This window comes from Eleutherodactylus coqui, chromosome 7 (genome assembly GCF_035609145.1).
Source record: "Eleutherodactylus coqui strain aEleCoq1 chromosome 7, aEleCoq1.hap1, whole genome shotgun sequence".
Lineage (NCBI taxonomy): Eukaryota > Metazoa > Chordata > Amphibia > Anura > Eleutherodactylidae > Eleutherodactylus > Eleutherodactylus coqui.
In genome coordinates, this window is record NC_089843.1 from 201,023,737 (window position 1) to 201,043,517 (window position 19,781).

A 19,781-nucleotide genomic window follows, 5' to 3' on the forward strand; every position below is an offset into this window, starting at 1 on the left:
CGCCTTACAACTCTGTAGTTGTAAACTATCCTCACTTGGCACAAGGCCAAGCGGGCAAGGGGGATCGCAACTCGTTTACTCGAGGACCTAGTCCCTCTCCCCAATAGCAGCAGGCGGGTTTAGCCCACCGGAGTGGGCGATCCCGCCAGGCCGAGGAGAGGGGTGCCTGAGATACCTTCCGGCCAAGACCTCCTGTACAAAGTACACTTGGTCTTAGCCAAAAGGCCGAGAAGCGATAACCCGAAATGGGTTTCACCTGTAGCCCGGTCCGCCCAACTCCACTTCTAAGGCTTGAGGCAACACGCTCAGCCAGCACTCTGGGCGCACCCACAATGCACCCAGGCAGCGGGGAGAGCTTGTAAAACTTTACATAGCCCCGCCCCACGCCTTCTCAACCGCGCCCAGCCTCACACCCTCAGTCCTTCCTCTTGCACCGAGCTCACGCATCCTAGGCTTGCAGAGCCTGCTGCTGCAGGACTCGTCAGCTCCCTACAAACGAGGGTTAAGCCGGCGATGACACTAGAAGCAAGCACTAGTTTGTCTCTGAAGGTGCGTCGGCCGGTCGGTTGGAGGGATCTCTTCGGCCAGCCGCATTTCGAGTAGGGACGGATGGAAACTTTTTACCTAAAATAAGGGAAATTGGCTTCGGCCCCATAGGGCTTTATTGCCTTCCCCTGGGCCAGCATTAGTAGACCCTAGTAAGGAGAATATTAGAGCGGCATGGTCATCCGAAGAACTTAAAAACATACAGCAGGCCTTTTTTTCCCGCCATACATACATACATACATACATACATACATAACTACAGATTTTATATTTTTTTTACATATATACATTATATATATATACACACACTATATATATATATATATATATATATATATATATATATATATACACACACACACACTTATATACACACACACATACACACACAAACAATCTTAAATCTATCTTTAATCTATATCTACAAAATCTGTAATTTAGAAATAATCCATATCTATATTCTACATAATTAATAAAGATAGATAGATAGATAGATAGATAGACTCACATACATGCATACATACATACATACATACTGTATGCAATTGAGCCAGGTGTTTGGAAGGCTGATGATGTCACTCCTTTGTGATGTCATCAATTTAGAAGCATTAATACCGGGCTTGGCAGCCATTTCAGTCAGTCTCTGCTGCAGCTGGGAGACGGGAGATGGTCTTTATTTCCACCAAGAAGCTGCAGAACTACCGGTAACTGCATCATTTTTATTTTATTCAATATAGGTTTTATTGGTTTCATGGAGGGGGGGAAACTTTTGCCTTATCTCAAAGCAATGTAAAATTAACTTTGACAATGAAACTTAATAAATCAATTTCGAGTTGAACTATATCATGTTTGTCTGTGATATTTTATAAGGTCTACAAACAGGGGAATGAGGGGAGGGTAAGGGGGGGAGTGGTAAGGGATGGTAGGTATCTATGACACGGGAGAAAGAGAAAATAAAACAAAAAGGGGGGGGGGGCGGGCTCCGGGATTGTTGTTTCTCTTTACGATTGTGGTTTAAACGTGTTACTCACATGTCCCTGTCTGTAACCACCTAGTAAATAGGGGTGAGCTCCGGGCATCTATCCATATCGCCCAGGTGTGATACAATTTATCATAGCCTGACGGCTCATCTTGAAGCCTCATTCTCTCCCTACGCTCTATTTCGTGGATCAATGTTATTTTTAGTGGAGTGCATTTTTTATGCAGCACACAAGGGGGAGACAGCGGCCTACCAAAATCGAGTTGGCTGCTGCTGTGGCTTTCTTTTTTTAAAAAAAAAAGGTAGGTTCCGTTCTTCCATGGTGAGGAATAGGCAGGGAGGTTCCGTTTTTGCCAGCTGGGGAATGCTTATAGGCAAGGCCTTATCCCTGGTGGTGCATGTAACGTTAGACCACGTTTCAGCATTCAGTCAGTCAGTGGCTGACAAACGAGCTCCATGCAAGTTTACATTAAACAGACACATTTCTTTCTTTACTGTATTGACTGCGGTCTGTAATCGAGCGGTTGAACTGTTTCTGTGTCCATGCATTGAATAAAGCAATACATCCTTGTAAAGTAGACGTCCGTTCGTTGGAGTTCTTTGCTCCCCGAGTGTTGCTCCATCTCTAAACGTTGGCCTGGATCTTCATGGACGAATACTGCCCATCCCACGTGGAGCGTGTATCTCAGCCCGCGTGGAGTGCTGCAGTCCAATGAGGTATTCCGTGCTACATAGCAAGCCTTGGGCCTGTGTGATTGGGGGTCCGCTGCTGTCTGTCCACTCTGAAGCGCGCATCCGGGGCCGGCCGCTTTTCGACTACCAGCGACTGCAGGTCACACACACAGGCTGGTTGGAATGGCCTAGCATTATCCTGATCCGGAGGTGTAACTTGAAGCTGCGGGGCCCCAGTACAAAGTCTGGAACTGGGCCCCCAAACTATAAAGCTTCATTGATAGCATTGGTTTACAATGTGGGGAAGAGAGACTTTATGGGCCCCCTAGGGCTCCGGGCCCCCTGCACATACACCCATGACCCGAATACGTGGAGCATACAGACGCAGGCTGCCAGGATACGCTGTGCCTGCCCGATGTTTCCAACTTGGCTATTAGCGCAGCGGTAGGTACGAACTATAGAGTGCGGCTGCCATATGAACTGGTGTGTGTGTTGTTTTGCTTCCAGTTGTACCTGTGCTGTGCACACTCTGGCAGACGCAGCTGCTCAGTGGATACAATGTTGCGAGCAGACGGGCTGAGTGTCAATCAAAGTGCTTGGGTGGTGGTGGTAGCAGCAGCCGCCGCCACAGCTGCGCTGCACCTCTTGCTCGTCGGTGTTGTTTTTCTGCTTTTGGAAACGGTTGTAGGAAAGGGGGTGCACCGGTCCTGGAGGTACTGCAATACCAGGTCAATGCGTGGAGTGGACAGAGCAAGCTCTTTTTCCAGCTCCCTGTTCTAAAAATCCATTTAATATATGGTCCCCAGATAGGGGACGTATCAGATATTAAACTGATAAGAACAGATTTTTTTTTTTTTTTTAAGTTGACTAACCCTCCAGATGGGGGGCGTTTATTTTAAACAACACGTTTTGACATTTGACATGTTAGAATGTTCATATATAGTACATTTAAAAACACATTATAGAACATATTTAAAACATACCATAAAAACATTCAAAACATACATTACATGTTGTTAAAATTCACATTAAAAAACACATAAAAGGGCACTTGGTGGCACTATATAATGGAGTTCCATTCCCTTAAAAGCCATTTTCTTGATAAAATAGGAAAGTTTTTCCTGTCCACAATATAATATTGATGCATTTCATTAAGAGCCATAGATAAAATATCTTTCACAGATAAAACTTCGCGTTTGAAGACTAAAATGTTCCTGGCCTTCCACAGAGCTGCTTTGACCGAGTTGACTATCTTCCATGCCATAATTTCTTGCGACCGTGTGGGGCATTCCAGACATCCATATAATATTGCTTGTAGCGTTATTCTCCTCAGTCCAGTTATCTTTCGTATTAATGGTAAAATCTGAGTCCATACTCTCTTGGTTAAAAAACAAGTCCATAACAGATGGGTAGTTGTCTCCTCTTCTCCACATCCGGGTCTTGGGCACGCGGCGGTGTTGGTCAATCCTCTACGATGCTGGAATGCCCGGCACGGAAGACAGTCATGGACGCAGCTCCAGGCCAGGTCTTTCTGTGAATTAAAAATGTGGTTATTTATCTTTCTCCATATTTCTTTGGTTTTGCTCTCATTAAAATTACTAATTTGAACATAAAAACCACTTTCTTTAATATTTTTTATCATTAATTTACTATTCATTAAAATCTGCGCACTTTTTCCGGTAAAATCATATAAAACCACAATTTTTTCTAAAATCTTATATTCTGGTGACAGGTTAAAAGAATAAGGTGAGTTTAAAATGGTTTTAAACCACCCGTGACGCCTCATAAAATAACCTGTGTTATATCTTAAAAAATAAGACCAGAAGTGGTTTTTAAAAAGTGCGCCCAGGCACATGCTAAAATACTTGGTGTATAAAAAGGCTTTAAAATCGGGAAAGTCTTTTCCACCCATTATTTTTGGTTTCATCACAATCTCGCGTTTAAGTTTCTCCATCTTGGAACTCCATAAAAAGGTAAAAGCAGCTTTAACGATTTTGTTAAAAACCCTCCCAGGAGGGGGGAACACCAAACTCAAATATAATAAAATAGGTAAAATCACCATTTTGGTTATTAAAACTTTCCCCTCCATGGTCAGCTTTCTCATACCCCACATACAGAATTTCTTATTTATTTTTTGTGCCACCAAGTCCCAACTATTAAGACCTCTGTTGTCCTCGTTGAAGGAGACACCTAAAATCTGCACCGAGTCAGACACAGGAATGGGGACGTCTGGCAAAGGCAGGTCCCCGATGTTTAAAATGCTACTTTTGTTAAAATTCACTTTAAAACCCGAGGCGCAGCAATAAAACTCAATCTGTCTCGCAGCCTTCTGGATCGACGGGGTGTCCCTTCCGAGAATTGCCACATCGTCCATGTACCCCACTACTTTGGCCTCGATCCCCCCCCCGCCGGGCAGGGGGATCCCACGGATCTGCTTGTCCCGTCTGAATGTACATAAAAGAGGCTCTAGTGCGCATATAAAAAGTAGTGGGGACAAGGGACACCCCTGCTTCACCCCGGAGTTTAAAAGCACTTCCTGTGTTTTAAAACCATTTACTAAAATTCTGCTCGTGCAATTATTGTAAAACGCTTTTAAAGACAATAAAAAACCTTCCGGTATACCCATTCTCTCTAAAACCTTAAAAAGATAAAAATGTGACACCCGGTCAAAGGCTTTCTCGAAATCTATTGTTAAAATTGCCATTTGACCTTTCCTTGCCTTGGTGTCACTTATACAGTCTTTTATGAGGTTAAGACTCTCCCATATTGCCCTCCCGGGCACCCCACAGACCTGGTTGGGGTGTACAATTTTGTTTATCACGGTCTTTAAACGGTTTGCACATATCTTAGCCATTGTTTTGTAGTCACTGTTCAGAAGGGTGATCGGTCTCCAGTTTTTAATATCGGTCTTGTCTCCTTTTTTGTAAAGGAGAGACACGTCACCCTTCTTCCAGGACCCCGGGAGGGCTTTAGACATAAAAACTTCTGTAAAAAGGGAGAAGAGGTCATCCTTAAAAATACCAAAAAAGGTGACATAAAACTCTATGGGTATACCATCGGGCCCAGGCACCTTGCCTGGTTTAAAACTTTTGATAGTGTCTAAAATCTCCTGTTCTGTGATGTCCCGTAATAAAATTTCACAAGAACCAGGATCTAAAACGTCAGTGATCTCCTTCAACGAGTCATTCATAAAATCAATGTCAACAGTTTTTGTATTAAAAAGATCCGCATAAAACTCATGCACTTTCTTTAAAATACCCTGTATGTCCTTGGTGCCACCGAGATCATCGAGGACTGTGCGTTTGTCACGTATCTTCTTGAAGAAGTACCTGGAGCAGGTCTCGTTCTCCTCCAGGTGTTTTACTTTTGAACGGAATATAATCTCCTTTCCCCTCTGCTCCAGGCACCGGGCGATCTCTTTCTTCACCTCGATGATCTCGTGGTCCACCTCTATATCATGTTCACGGAACTTATACAGGGTCTGCAGACGAGTGTTCAGGTTGGAATAAAATATACGTTTCTCTCTAGCTTTGGTGATCCCAACCTTGATGAAGAATGTTTTGATTTTTTGTTTCATCATCTCCCACCACTGGCTGGTGGGAGTGTTGGGATCCTTCACTCGTCTGCAGTTTCTATAAAAAGCGATAAAATCGGATAAAACCTGCGGATCTTCTAAAAGGGACACGTTAAATTTCCAGGCATTCTTTCCAGTTTTTCTTTTTAAAACTGTATCAACTTTAAAATATAAAAGCTTATGGTCAGAAAACACGTTGGTAAAAGAATCACATCTAAAAGGCAGTACTTGATAAGAGCAGAACATAAAATCTATCCTGGAGCTGCAGATCTTGTTGCTCCAGGTAACGCCGGCTTCCTCTGATGCGTTGGGATTGCATGTTTTAAAAGCATCAGTGAGCTTGGCGTCTAAAATTACATTTTTTAACAAAGATGAGGTTTTGTCGTAATTTCTGCTCACTGAGCTAGAAAGCCGGCGTTCCCCCTTTAAAATACAATTAAAATCCCCCGCTAAAATCAGAGGATCAGAATCGTTTAAAAACAAGGGTAAAATCTCCAACATCTCCGCTCTTTCATTTTTATCTGTTGACCCATAAAAATTTAAAAACTGCCACTTTATACCATTAATAAACGCTTTGACCAATAAAACTCTGCCTGGTAAAATTTCGTTAATAACATCAATAAAAACGTTCCCTTTAAAAAGAATGGCGACCCCCGCCGATCTGGTCTCGTTAGAGCCGGACCAGACCGACGGTCCATGTACCCAGTCCTCTTGGTATTTTTTGTACTGGGCCCTATGCGGGATACCGCACTCCTGCAGGAAAAAGACGGAGGCAGCAAAAATAGTCAGATAGCTGAAGAGGGCGACCCTCCTCACGTGGCTCTCGATGCTTCTGACATTAAATGTGAGTCCCGACAGAGCAGCCATTGGAGACTATGGTATAACGTGGGTCTTCTCTTTAGAAGTCTCCGGGCAAGCCAAAGACCTCGCTGGCACTCTCACACCCCCCCGCATCCGAATCTAATGTGAACGCTGATGCTGGAGAGGAACCTACTTCACTCAGTGGACCCCCGACGGTGCCCGAGAGAGGGATCTGCGTGAGGTCCCATATTGATTCTATTGTTTCCTGAATCTCCATGGGGGGTAGCAGGCCAGCTCCCATGTCCTTCTCTTTCCCCTCCGCCGGGGTGGGTACTTGGCTCATTTCCTCGGCCTCCTCAGAGGTGGCACCCCGTGCCCCCTCCTGGACAGGAGGGGCATTCTGGGATGGCACCGCAGGGGGTACTTTCACCGGGTCCTCCGACTTCGTCGGGATCTCCGGTGTTCCCCCCTGCACCACCTCCGAGTACAGCCTGTCACCTGAGCCTTTCCGCCTTTTTTGAGCTGCCGCCGTGCCCCCAGGGTCCTCCGCCTCAGGCACCGCTTGAGCGGGCATCGTGGGAGAGCCTGGACCGGCTTCCTTGGCTCTACTACCTCGACCGGTTTCCCGGGAGGGAGAGCCTGTCCGCCGATCACTCACCCTCCGCTTGATGCTCCGCTGCTCCTTGCCTTCGTTTTGGGGGGGTCCACTTGCAACCTCCATCTCCTCAGGTTCCTCTCCTTGGGGGGGTGTTTTCTGGTCATCTGGCTGCCCCGGCTGCTCTTTGGGTCCGGGTCGCCCTTGCTGCTCCGTCCTCTGTGCTCTGTGGGGGCAAAACGTATAGAGGTGACCAACACCGCCGCAAAAATAGCACCCTTTTCCTTTCTGGCATTTACTCGTCTCGTGATCCGTACCCCCACATTTCTTACAAGTGCTTGCACAGGACTCTTTTTGATGACCGTATTTTGAGCAAATCCTGCAAAAGTCGGGCATTCCCGCAAAGTATAGGTCGCCATTCACCTTGCCCAATTTAAAACGCGCGGGCGGTAAGATCACTCCCCCCGGCCAACTGGGGTCACTTACACACGTGGTCTGGAAGCGCCATTTTGAAGTCCATATGCCAAACTCGTTCATAATCTTACCCGTACATCTGACCGCTTTGAAGTATCGTAAAAGAAAGTCCTCAACTTCCTTCACGTCAGTGTAGGGCGAATACATCTTAATCACCACGAGTTTAGTGATGTCGAGGACGTGCTCGACTAACAAGACTCCCTCCAGCTTCGGATCTTTTTTTGTTGATATGGCTGCGACCAGGTCCCGGAAGATGCCTGTCTCTGTCAAGGTTACATCGTAGATCCGTCGCTTCGGGTAGTCTTGTATAGCCAGGATCTCGTGTTTTTGTACGTTAAAAACGCCTTTAAGCACGTCCTCAACCACATATTTCAGACCACGTGTGTCCGCACTATCTGAAAAAGACACACGTATAGTGTTCTTTATCCGCGCATAAGCCGGTATGTCGTGTGGGCCCTCGCCCATTTTTGGTATTTGAGAATATCACAAAACCGCTTTTGTGATGTGGTATGTAAAGCGCCCTCTCCTGGCCCGGAGACCAGAAGAGGCAGGGGGATCGCAACCCGTTTACCCTGGGACTAATCCCTCTCCCTGATGGCAGCAGGCGGGTGAAGCCCACCGAAGTGGGCGATCCCGCCCGGCAAAGGAGAGGGGTACCCGAGTTACCTTCCGGCTAAGACTTCCTGTACTAGGTACACTTGGTCTTAGCCAAAAGGCCGAGAAGCGATAACCCGAAATGGGTTTCACCTGTAGCCCGGTCCGCCCAACTCCACTTCTAAGGCTTGAGGCAACACGCTCAGCCAGCACTCTGGGCGCACCCACAATGCACCCAGGCAGCGGGGAGAGCTTGTAAAACTTTACATAGCCCCGCCCCACGCCTTCTCAACCGCGCCCAGCCTCACACCCTCAGTCCTTCCTCTTGCACCGAGCTCACGCATCCTAGGCTTGCAGAGCCTGCTGCTGCAGGACTCGTCAGCTCCCTACAAACGAGGGTTAAGCCGGCGATGACACTAGAAGCAAGCACTAGTTTGTCTCTGAAGGTGCGTCGGCCGGTCGGTTGGAGGGATCTCTTCGGCCAGCCGCATTTCGAGTAGGGACGGATGGAAACTTTTTACCTAAAATAAGGGAAATTGGCTTCGGCCCCATAGGGCTTTATTGCCTTCCCCTGGGCCAGCATTAGTAGACCCTAGTAAGGAGAATATTAGAGCGGCATGGTCATCCGAAGAACTTAAAAACATACAGCAGGCCTTTTTTTCCCGCCATACATACATACATACATACATACATACATAACTACAGATTTTATATTTTTTTTACATATATACATTATATATATATACACACACTATATATATATATATATATATATATATATACACACACACACACTTATATACACACACACATACACACACAAACAATCTTAAATCTATCTTTAATCTATATCTACAAAATCTGTAATTTAGAAATAATCCATATCTATATTCTACATAATTAATAAAGATAGATAGATAGATAGATAGATAGATAGATAGATAGACTCACATACATGCATACATACATACATACATACTGTATGCAATTGAGCCAGGTGTTTGGAAGGCTGATGATGTCACTCCTTTGTGATGTCATCAATTTAGAAGCATTAATACCGGGCTTGGCAGCCATTTCAGTCAGTCTCTGCTGCAGCTGGGAGACGGGAGATGGTCTTTATTTCCACCAAGAAGCTGCAGAACTACCGGTAACTGCATCATTTTTATTTTATTCAATATAGGTTTTATTGGTTTCACGGAGGGGGGGAAACTTTTGCCTTATCTCAAAGCAATGTAAAATTAACTTTGACAATGAAACTTAATAAATCAATTTCGAGTTGAACTATATCATGTTTGTCTGTGATATTTTATAAGGTCTACAAACAGGGGAATGAGGGGAGGGTAAGGGGGGGAGTGGTAAGGGATGGTAGGTATCTATGACACGGGAGAAAGAGAAAATAAAACAAAAAGGGGGGGGGGCGGGCTCCGGGATTGTTGTTTCTCTTTACGATTGTGGTTTAAACGTGTTACTCACATGTCCCTGTCTGTAACCACCTAGTAAATAGGGGTGAGCTCCGGGCATCTATCCATATCGCCCAGGTGTGATACAATTTATCATAGCCTGACGGCTCATCTTGAAGCCTCATTCTCTCCCTACGCTCTATTTCGTGGATCAATGTTATTTTTAGTGGAGTGCATTTTTTATGCAGCACACAAGGGGGAGACAGCGGCCTACCAAAATCGAGTTGGCTGCTGCTGTGGCTTTCTTTTTTTAAAAAAAAAAGGTAGGTTCCGTTCTTCCATGGTGAGGAATAGGCAGGGAGGTTCCGTTTTTGCCAGCTGGGGAATGCTTATAGGCAAGGCCTTATCCCTGGTGGTGCATGTAACGTTAGACCACGTTTCAGCATTCAGTCAGTCAGTGGCTGACAAACGAGCTCCATGCAAGTTTACATTAAACAGACACATTTCTTTCTTTACTGTATTGACTGCGGTCTGTAATCGAGCGGTTGAACTGTTTCTGTGTCCATGCATTGAATAAAGCAATACATCCTTGTAAAGTAGACGTCCGTTCGTTGGAGTTCTTTGCTCCCCGAGTGTTGCTCCATCTCTAAACGTTGGCCTGGATCTTCATGGACGAATACTGCCCATCCCACGTGGAGCGTGTATCTCAGCCCGCGTGGAGTGCTGCAGTCCAATGAGGTATTCCGTGCTACATAGCAAGCCTTGGGCCTGTGTGATTGGGGGTCCGCTGCTGTCTGTCCACTCTGAAGCGCGCATCCGGGGCCGGCCGCTTTTCGACTACCAGCGACTGCAGGTCACACACACAGGCTGGTTGGAATGGCCTAGCATTATCCTGATCCGGAGGTGTAACTTGAAGCTGCGGGGCCCCAGTACAAAGTCTGGAACTGGGCCCCCAAACTATAAAGCTTCATTGATAGCATTGGTTTACAATGTGGGGAAGAGAGACTTTATGGGCCCCCTAGGGCTCCGGGCCCCCTGCACATACACCCATGACCCGAATACGTGGAGCATACAGACGCAGGCTGCCAGGATACGCTGTGCCTGCCCGATGTTTCCAACTTGGCTATTAGCGCAGCGGTAGGTACGAACTATAGAGTGCGGCTGCCATATGAACTGGTGTGTGTGTTGTTTTGCTTCCAGTTGTACCTGTGCTGTGCACACTCTGGCAGACGCAGCTGCTCAGTGGATACAATGTTGCGAGCAGACGGGCTGAGTGTCAATCAAAGTGCTTGGGTGGTGGTGGTAGCAGCAGCCGCCGCCACAGCTGCGCTGCACCTCTTGCTCGTCGGTGTTGTTTTTCTGCTTTTGGAAACGGTTGTAGGAAAGGGGGTGCACCGGTCCTGGAGGTACTGCAATACCAGGTCAATGCGTGGAGTGGACAGAGCAAGCTCTTTTTCCAGCTCCCTGTTCTAAAAATCCATTTAATATATGGTCCCCAGATAGGGGACGTATCAGATATTAAACTGATAAGAACAGATTTTTTTTTTTTAAGTTGACTAACCCTCCAGATGGGGGGCGTTTATTTTAAACAACACGTTTTGACATTTGACATGTTAGAATGTTCATATATAGTACATTTAAAAACACATTATAGAACATATTTAAAACATACCATAAAAAACATTCAAAACATACATTACATGTTGTTAAAATTCACATTAAAAAACACATAAAAGGGCACTTGGTGGCACTATATAATGGAGTTCCATTCCCTTAAAAGCCATTTTCTTGATAAAATAGGAAAGTTTTTCCTGTCCACAATATAATATTGATACATTTCATTAAGAGCCATAGATAAAATATCTTTCACAGATAAAACTTCGCGTTTGAAGACTAAAATGTTCCTGGCCTTCCACAGAGCTGCTTTGACCGAGTTGACTATCTTCCATGCCATAATTTCTTGCGACCGTGTGGGGCATTCCAGACATCCATATAATATTGCTTGTAGCGTTATTCTCCTCAGTCCAGTTATCTTTCGTATTAATGGTAAAATCTGAGTCCATACTCTCTTGGTTAAAAAACAAGTCCATAACAGATGGGTAGTTGTCTCCTCTTCTCCACATCCGGGTCTTGGGCATGCGGCGGTGTTGGTCAATCCTCTACGATGCTGGAATGCCCGGCACGGAAGACAGTCATGGACGCAGCTCCAGGCCAGGTCTTTCTGTGAATTAAAAATGTGGTTATTTATCTTTCTCCATATTTCTTTGGTTTTGCTCTCATTAAAATTACTAATTTGAACATAAAAACCACTTTCTTTAATATTTTTTATCATTAATTTACTATTCATTAAAATCTGCGCACTTTTTCCGGTAAAATCATATAAAACCACAATTTTTTCTAAAATCTTATATTCTGGTGACAGGTTAAAAGAATAAGGTGAGTTTAAAACCGTTTTAAACCACCCGTGACGCCTCATAAAATAACCTGTGTTATATCTTAAAAAATAAGACCAGAAGTGGTTTTTAAAAAGTGCGCCCAGGCACATGCTAAAATACTTGGTGTATAAAAAGGCTTTAAAATCGGGAAAGTCTTTTCCACCCATTATTTTTGGTTTCATCACAATCTCGCGTTTAAGTTTCTCCATCTTGGAACTCCATAAAAAGGTAAAAGCAGCTTTAACGATTTTGTTAAAAACCCTCCCAGGAGGGGGGAACACCAGACTCAAATATAATAAAATAGGTAAAATCACCATTTTGGTTATTAAAACTTTCCCCTCCATGGTCAGCTTTCTCATACCCCACATACAGAATTTCTTATTTATTTTTTGTGCCACCAAGTCCCAACTATTAAGACCTCTGTTGTCCTCGTTGAAGGAGACACCTAAAATCTGCACCGAGTCAGACACAGGAATGGGGACGTCTGGCAAAGGCAGGTCCCCGATGTTTAAAATGCTACTTTTGTTAAAATTCACTTTAAAACCCGAGGCGCAGCAATAAAACTCAATCTGTCTCGCAGCCTTCTGGATCGACGGGGTGTCCCTTCCGAGAATTGCCACATCGTCCATGTACCCCACTACTTTGGCCTCGATCCCCCCCCCGCCGGGCAGGGGGATCCCACGGATCTGCTTGTCCCGTCTGAATGTACATAAAAGAGGCTCTAGTGCGCATATAAAAAGTAGTGGGGACAAAGGACACCCCTGCTTCACCCCGGAGTTTAAAAGCACTTCCTGTGTCCTAAAACCGTTGACTAAAATTCTGCTCGTGCAGTTGTTGTAAAACGCTTTTAAAGACAATAAAAAACCTTCCGGTATACCCATTCTCTCTAAAACCTTAAAAAGATAAAAATGTGACACCCGGTCAAAGGCTTTCTCGAAATCTATTGTTAAAATTGCCATTTGACCTTTCCTTGCCTTGGTGTCACTTATACAGTCTTTTATGAGGTTAAGACTCTCCCATATTGCCCTCCCGGGCACCCCACAGACCTGGTTGGGGTGTACAATTTTGTTTATCACGGTCTTTAAACGGTTTGCACATATCTTAGCCATTGTTTTGTAGTCACTGTTCAGAAGGGTGATCGGTCTCCAGTTTTTAATATCGGTCTTGTCTCCTTTTTTGTAAAGGAGAGACACGTCACCCTTCTTCCAGGACCCCGGGAGGGCTTTAGACATAAAAACTTCTGTAAAAAGGGAGAAGAGGTCATCCTTAAAAATACCAAAAAAGGTGACATAAAACTCTATGGGTATACCATCGGGCCCAGGCACCTTGCCTGGTTTAAAACTTTTGATAGTGTCTAAAATCTCCTGTTCTGTGATGTCCCGTAATAAAATTTCACAAGAACCAGGATCTAAAACGTCAGTGATCTCCTTCAACGAGTCATTCATAAAATCACTGTCAACAGTTTTTGTATTAAAAAGATCCGCATAAAACTCATGCACTTTCTTTAAAATACCCTGTATGTCCTTGGTGCCACCGAGATCATCGAGGACTGTCCGCTTGTCTCTTATCTTCTTAAAGAAGTACCTGGAGCAGGTCTCGTTCTCCTCCAGGTGTTTTACTTTTGAACGGAATATAATCTCCTTTCCCTTCTGCTCCAGGCACCGGGCGATCTCTTTCTTCACCTCGATGATCTCGTGGTCCACCTCTATATCATGTTCACGGAACTTATACAGGGTCTGCAGACGAGTGTTCAGGTTGGAATAAAATATACGTTTCTCTCTAGCTTTGGTGATCCCAACCTTGATGAAGAATGTTTTGATTTTTTGTTTCATCATCTCCCACCACTGGCTGGTGGGAGTGTTGGGATCCTTCACTCGTCTGCAGTTTCTATAAAAAGCGATAAAATCGGATAAAACCTGCGGATCTTCTAAAAGGGACACGTTAAATTTCCAGGCATTCTTTCCAGTTTTTCTTTTTAAAACTGTATCAACTTTAAAATATAAAAGCTTATGGTCAGAAAACACGTTGGTAAAAGAATCACATCTAAAAGGCAGTACTTGATAAGAGCAGAACATAAAATCTATCCTGGAGCTGCAGATCTTGTTGCTCCAGGTGACGCCGGCTTCCTCTGATGCGTTGGGATTGCATGTTTTAAAAGCATCAGTGAGCTTGGCGTCTAAAATTACATTTTTTAACAAAGATGAGGTTTTGTCGTAATTTCTGCTCACTGAGCTAGAAAGCCGGCGTTCCCCCTTTAAAATACAATTAAAATCCCCCGCTAAAATCAGAGGATCAGAATCGTTTAAAAACAAGGGTAAAATCTCCAACATCTCCGCTCTTTCATTTTTATCTGTTGACCCATAAAAATTTAAAAACTGCCACTTTATACCATTAATAAACGCTTTGACCAATAAAACTCTGCCTGGTAAAATTTCGTTAATAACATCAATAAAAACGTTCCCTTTAAAAAGAATGGCGACCCCCGCCGATCTGGTCTCGTTAGAGCCGGACCAGACCGACGGTCCATGTACCCAGTCCTCTTGGTATTTTTTGTACTGGGCCCTATGCGGGATACCGCACTCCTGCAGGAAAAAGACGGAGGCAGCAAAAATAGTCAGATAGCTGAAGAGGGCGACCCTCCTCACGTGGCTCTCGATGCTTCTGACATTAAATGTGAGTCCCGACAGAGCAGCCATTGGAGACTATGGTATAACGTGGGTCTTCTCTTTAGAAGTCTCCGGGCAAGCCAAAGACCTCGCTGGCACTCTCACACCCCCCCGCATCCGAATCTAATGTGAACGCTGATGCTGGAGAGGAACCTACTTCACTCAGTGGACCCCCGACGGTGCCCGAGAGAGGGATCTGCGTGAGGTCCCATATTGATTCTATTGTTTCCTGAATCTCCATGGGGGCTAGCAGGCCAGCTCCCATGTCCTTCTCTTTCCCCTCCGCCGGGGTGGGTACTTGGCTCATTTCCTCGGCCTCCTCAGAGGTGGCACCCCGTGCCCCCTCCTGGACAGGAGGGGGCGGGGCATTCTGGGATGGCACCGCAGGGGGTACTTTCACCGGGTCCTCCGACTTCGTCGGGATCTCCGGTGTTCCCCCCTGCACCACCTCCGAGTACAGCCTGTCACCTGAGCCTTTCCGCCTTTTTTGAGCTGCCGCCGTGCCCCCAGGGTCCTCCGCCTCAGGAACCGCTTGAGCGGGCATCGTGGGAGAGCCTGGACCGGCTTCCTTGGCTCTACTACCTCGACCGGTTTCCCGGGAGGGAGAGCCTGTCCGCCGATCACTCACCCTCCGCTTGATGCTCCGCTGCTCCTTGCCTTCGTTTTGGGGGGGTCCACTTGCAACCTCCATCTCCTCAGGTTCCTCTCCCTGGGGGGGTGTTTTCTGGTCATCTGGCTGCCCCGGCTGCTCTTTGGGTCCGGGTCGCCCTTGCTGCTCCGTCCTCTGTGCTCTGTGGGGGCAAAACGTATAGAGGTGACCAACACCGCCGCAAAAATAGCACCCTTTTCCTTTCTGGCATTTACTCGTCTCGTGATCCGTACCCCCACATTTCTTACAAGTGCTTGCACAGGACTCTTTTTGATGACCGTATTTTGAGCAAATCCTGCAAAAGTCGGGCATTCCCGCAAAGTATAGGTCGCCATTCACCTTGCCCAATTTAAAACGCGCGGGCGGTAAGATCACTCCCCCCGGCCAACTGGGGTCACTTACACACGTGGTCTGGAAGCGCCATTTTGAAGTCCATATGCCAAACTCGTTCATAATCTTACCCGTACATCTGACCGCTTTGAAGTATCGTAAAAGAAAGTCCTCAACTTCCTTCACGTCAGTGTAGGGCGAATACATCTTAATCACCACGAGTTTAGTGATGTCGAGGACGTGCTCGACTAACAAGACTCCCTCCAGCTTCGGATCTTTTTTTGTTGATATGGCTGCGACCAGGTCCCGGAAGATGCCTGTCTCTGTCAAGGTTACATCGTAGATCCGTCGCTTCGGGTAGTCTTGTATAGCCAGGATCTCGTGTTTTTGTACGTTAAAAACGCCTTTAAGCACGTCCTCAACCACATATTTCAGACCACGTGTGTCCGCACTATCTGAAAAAGACACACGTATAGTGTTCTTTATCCGCGCATAAGCCGGTATGTCGTGTGGGCCCTCGCCCATTTTTAGTATTTGAGAATATCACAAAACCGCTTTTGTGATATGGTATGAAAAGCGCCCTCTCCTGGCCCGGAGACCAGAAGAGGCAGGGGGATCGCAACCCGTTTACCCTGGGACTAATCCCTCTCCCTGATGGCAGCAGGCGGGTGAAGCCCACCGAAGTGGGCGATCCCGCCAGGCAAAGGAGAGGGGTACCCGAGTTACCTTCCGGCTAAGACTTCCTGTACTAGGTACACTTGGTCTTAGCCAAAAGGCCGAGAAGCGATAACCCGAAATGGGTTTCACCTGTAGCCCGGTCCGCCCAACTCCACTTCTAAGGCTTGAGGCAACACGCTCAGCCAGCACTCTGGGCGCACCCACAATGCACCCAGGCAGCGGGGAGAGCTTGTAAAACTTTACATAGCCCCGCCCCACGCCTTCTCAACCGCGCCCAGCCTCACACCCTCAGTCCTTCCTCTTGCACCGAGCTCACGCATCCTAGGCTTGCAGAGCCTGCTGCTGCAGGACTCGTCAGCTCCCTACAAACGAGGGTTAAGCCGGCGATGACACTAGAAGCAAGCACTAGTTTGTCTCTGAAGGTGCGTCGGCCGGTCGGTTGGAGGGATCTCTTCGGCCAGCCGCATTTCGAGTAGGGACGGATGGAAACTTTTTACCTAAAATAAGGGAAATTGGCTTCGGCCCCATAGGGCTTTATTGCCTTCCCCTGGGCCAGCATTAGTAGACCCTAGTAAGGAGAATATTAGAGCGGCATGGTCATCCGAAGAACTTAAAAACATACAGCAGGCCTTTTTTTCCCGCCATACATACATACATACATACATACATACATAACTACAGATTTTATATTTTTTTTACATATATACATTATATATATATACACACACACACACTTATATACACACACACATACACACACAAACAATCTTAAATCTATCTTTAATCTATATCTACAAAATCTGTAATTTAGAAATAATCCATATCTATATTCTACATAATTAATAAAGATAGATAGATAGATAGATAGATAGATAGACTCACATACATGCATACATACATACTGTATGCAATTGAGCCAGGTGTTTGGAAGGCTGATGATGTCACTCCTTTGTGATGTCATCAATTTAGAAGCATTAATACCGGGCTTGGCAGCCATTTCAGTCAGTCTCTGCTGCAGCTGGGAGACGGGAGATGGTCTTTATTTCCACCAAGAAGCTGCAGAACTACCGGTAACTGCATCATTTTTATTTTATTCAATATAGGTTTTATTGGTTTCATGGAGGGGGGGAAACTTTTGCCTTATCTCAAAGCAATGTAAAATTAACTTTGACAATGAAACTTAATAAATCAATTTCGAGTTGAACTATATCATGTTTGTCTGTGATATTTTATAAGGTCTACAAACAGGGGAATGAGGGGAGGGTAAGGGGGGGAGTGGTAAGGGATGGTAGGTATCTATGACACGGGAGAAAGAGAAAATAAAACAAAAAGGGGGGGGGGGGGCGGGCTCCGGGATTGTTGTTTCTCTTTACGATTGTGGTTTAAACGTGTTACTCACATGTCCCTGTCTGTAACCACCTAGTAAATAGGGGTGAGCTCCGGGCATCTATCCATATCGCCCAGGTGTGATACAATTTATCATAGCCTGACGGCTCATCTTGAAGCCTCATTCTCTCCCTACGCTCTATTTCGTGGATCAATGTTATTTTTAGTGGAGTGCATTTTTTATGCAGCACACAAGGGGGAGACAGCGGCCTACCAAAATCGAGTTGGCTGCTGCTGTGGCTTTCTTTTTTTAAAAAAAAAAGGTAGGTTCCGTTCTTCCATGGTGAGGAATAGGCAGGGAGGTTCCGTTTTTGCCAGCTGGGGAATGCTTATAGGCAAGGCCTTATCCCTGGTGGTGCATGTAACGTTAGACCACGTTTCAGCATTCAGTCAGTCAGTGGCTGACAAACGAGCTCCATGCAAGTTTACATTAAACAGACACATTTCTTTCTTTACTGTATTGACTGCGGTCTGTAATCGAGCGGTTGAACTGTTTCTGTGTCCATGCATTGAATAAAGCAATACATCCTTGTAAAGTAGACGTCCGTTCGTTGGAGTTCTTTGCTCCCCGAGTGTTGCTCCATCTCTAAACGTTGGCCTGGATCTTCATGGACGAATACTGCCCATCCCACGTGGAGCGTGTATCTCAGCCCGCGTGGAGTGCTGCAGTCCAATGAGGTATTCCGTGCTACATAGCAAGCCTTGGGCCTGTGTGATTGGGGGTCCGCTGCTGTCTGTCCACTCTGAAGCGCGCATCCGGGGCCGGCCGCTTTTCGACTACCAGCGACTGCAGGTCACACACACAGGCTGGTTGGAATGGCCTAGCATTATCCTGATCCGGAGGTGTAACTTGAAGCTGCGGGGCCCCAGTACAAAGTCTGGAACTGGGCCCCCAAACTATAAAGCTTCATTGATAGCATTGGTTTACAATGTGGGGAAGAGAGACTTTATGGGCCCCCTAGGGCTCCGGGCCCCCTGCACATACACCCATGACCCGAATACGTGGAGCATACAGACGCAGGCTGCCAGGATACGCTGTGCCTGCCCGATGTTTCCAACTTGGCTATTAGCGCAGCGGTAGGTACGAACTATAGAGTGCGGCTGCCATATGAACTGGTGTGTGTGTTGTTTTGCTTCCAGTTGTACCTGTGCTGTGCACACTCTGGCAGACGCAGCTGCTCAGTGGATACAATGTTGCGAGCAGACGGGCTGAGTGTCAATCAAAGTGCTTGGGTGGTGGTGGTAGCAGCAGCCGCCGCCACAGCTGCGCTGCACCTCTTGCTCGTCGGTGTTGTTTTTCTGCTTTTGGAAACGGTTGTAGGAAAGGGGGTGCACCGGTCCTGGAGGTACTGCAATACCAGGTCAATGCGTGGAGTGGACAGAGCAAGCTCTTTTTCCAGCTCCCTGTTCTAAAAATCCATTTAATATATGGTCCCCAGATAGGGGACGTATCAGATATTAAACTGATAAGAACAGATTTTTTTTTTTAAGTTGACAAACCCTTCACAAGGGGGGGTGTTTTTATTTGCACAACATATATTTACATAGACGCTTTAAAAATGCTTATCAATAGTACATTAAAACATATTAATAACACATTAAAACATACCATTTAAAACATTTGTCTACGTATAATACATGTTAAAATACAAAACAAATTAAAAATCACATAAAAGGGCCCTTGGTGGCATCAAATTATGGAGCTCCATTCTGCTAAAAGCCATTTTCTCGCTAAAACAGGAAAATTTTTCTTGTCTACTAAAAAGTACTGGTGCATCTCATTAAGAGTAATTGATAAAATGTCCTTCACAGATAAAACTTCATGTTTAAAAACTAAAATGTTTCTGGTTTTCCACAGAGCTGCTTTGACCGAGTTGACCATCTTCCATGCCATAATTCTTTGAGTCTGTGTGGGGCATTCCAGGCATCCATATAAAACGGCATCCAATGTCAGTTTCTTAAGTCCGGTGATCTTTATCATAAGCGGTGATATCTTAGTCCA

At 45.8% G+C, this 19,781-nt stretch overlaps 3 non-coding genes across 3 annotated transcripts; all 3 read right to left on the minus strand.

Annotated features, from left to right (window-relative positions):
- Positions 1 to 2,888: 2,888 nt before the first annotated feature.
- Positions 2,889 to 3,083, minus strand: LOC136574101 (U2 spliceosomal RNA). The gene has a single exon (XR_010786230.1). It is a non-coding gene; the product is annotated as a U2 spliceosomal RNA (small nuclear RNA).
- Positions 3,084 to 11,019: 7,936 nt separating this feature from the next.
- LOC136574073 (U2 spliceosomal RNA) lies at positions 11,020 to 11,210 on the minus strand. The gene has a single exon (XR_010786220.1). It is a non-coding gene; the product is annotated as a U2 spliceosomal RNA (small nuclear RNA).
- A 7,893-nt stretch (positions 11,211 to 19,103) lies between these two features.
- LOC136573933 (U2 spliceosomal RNA) lies at positions 19,104 to 19,293 on the minus strand. The gene has a single exon (XR_010786134.1). It is a non-coding gene; the product is annotated as a U2 spliceosomal RNA (small nuclear RNA).
- Positions 19,294 to 19,781: the final 488 nt, after the last annotated feature.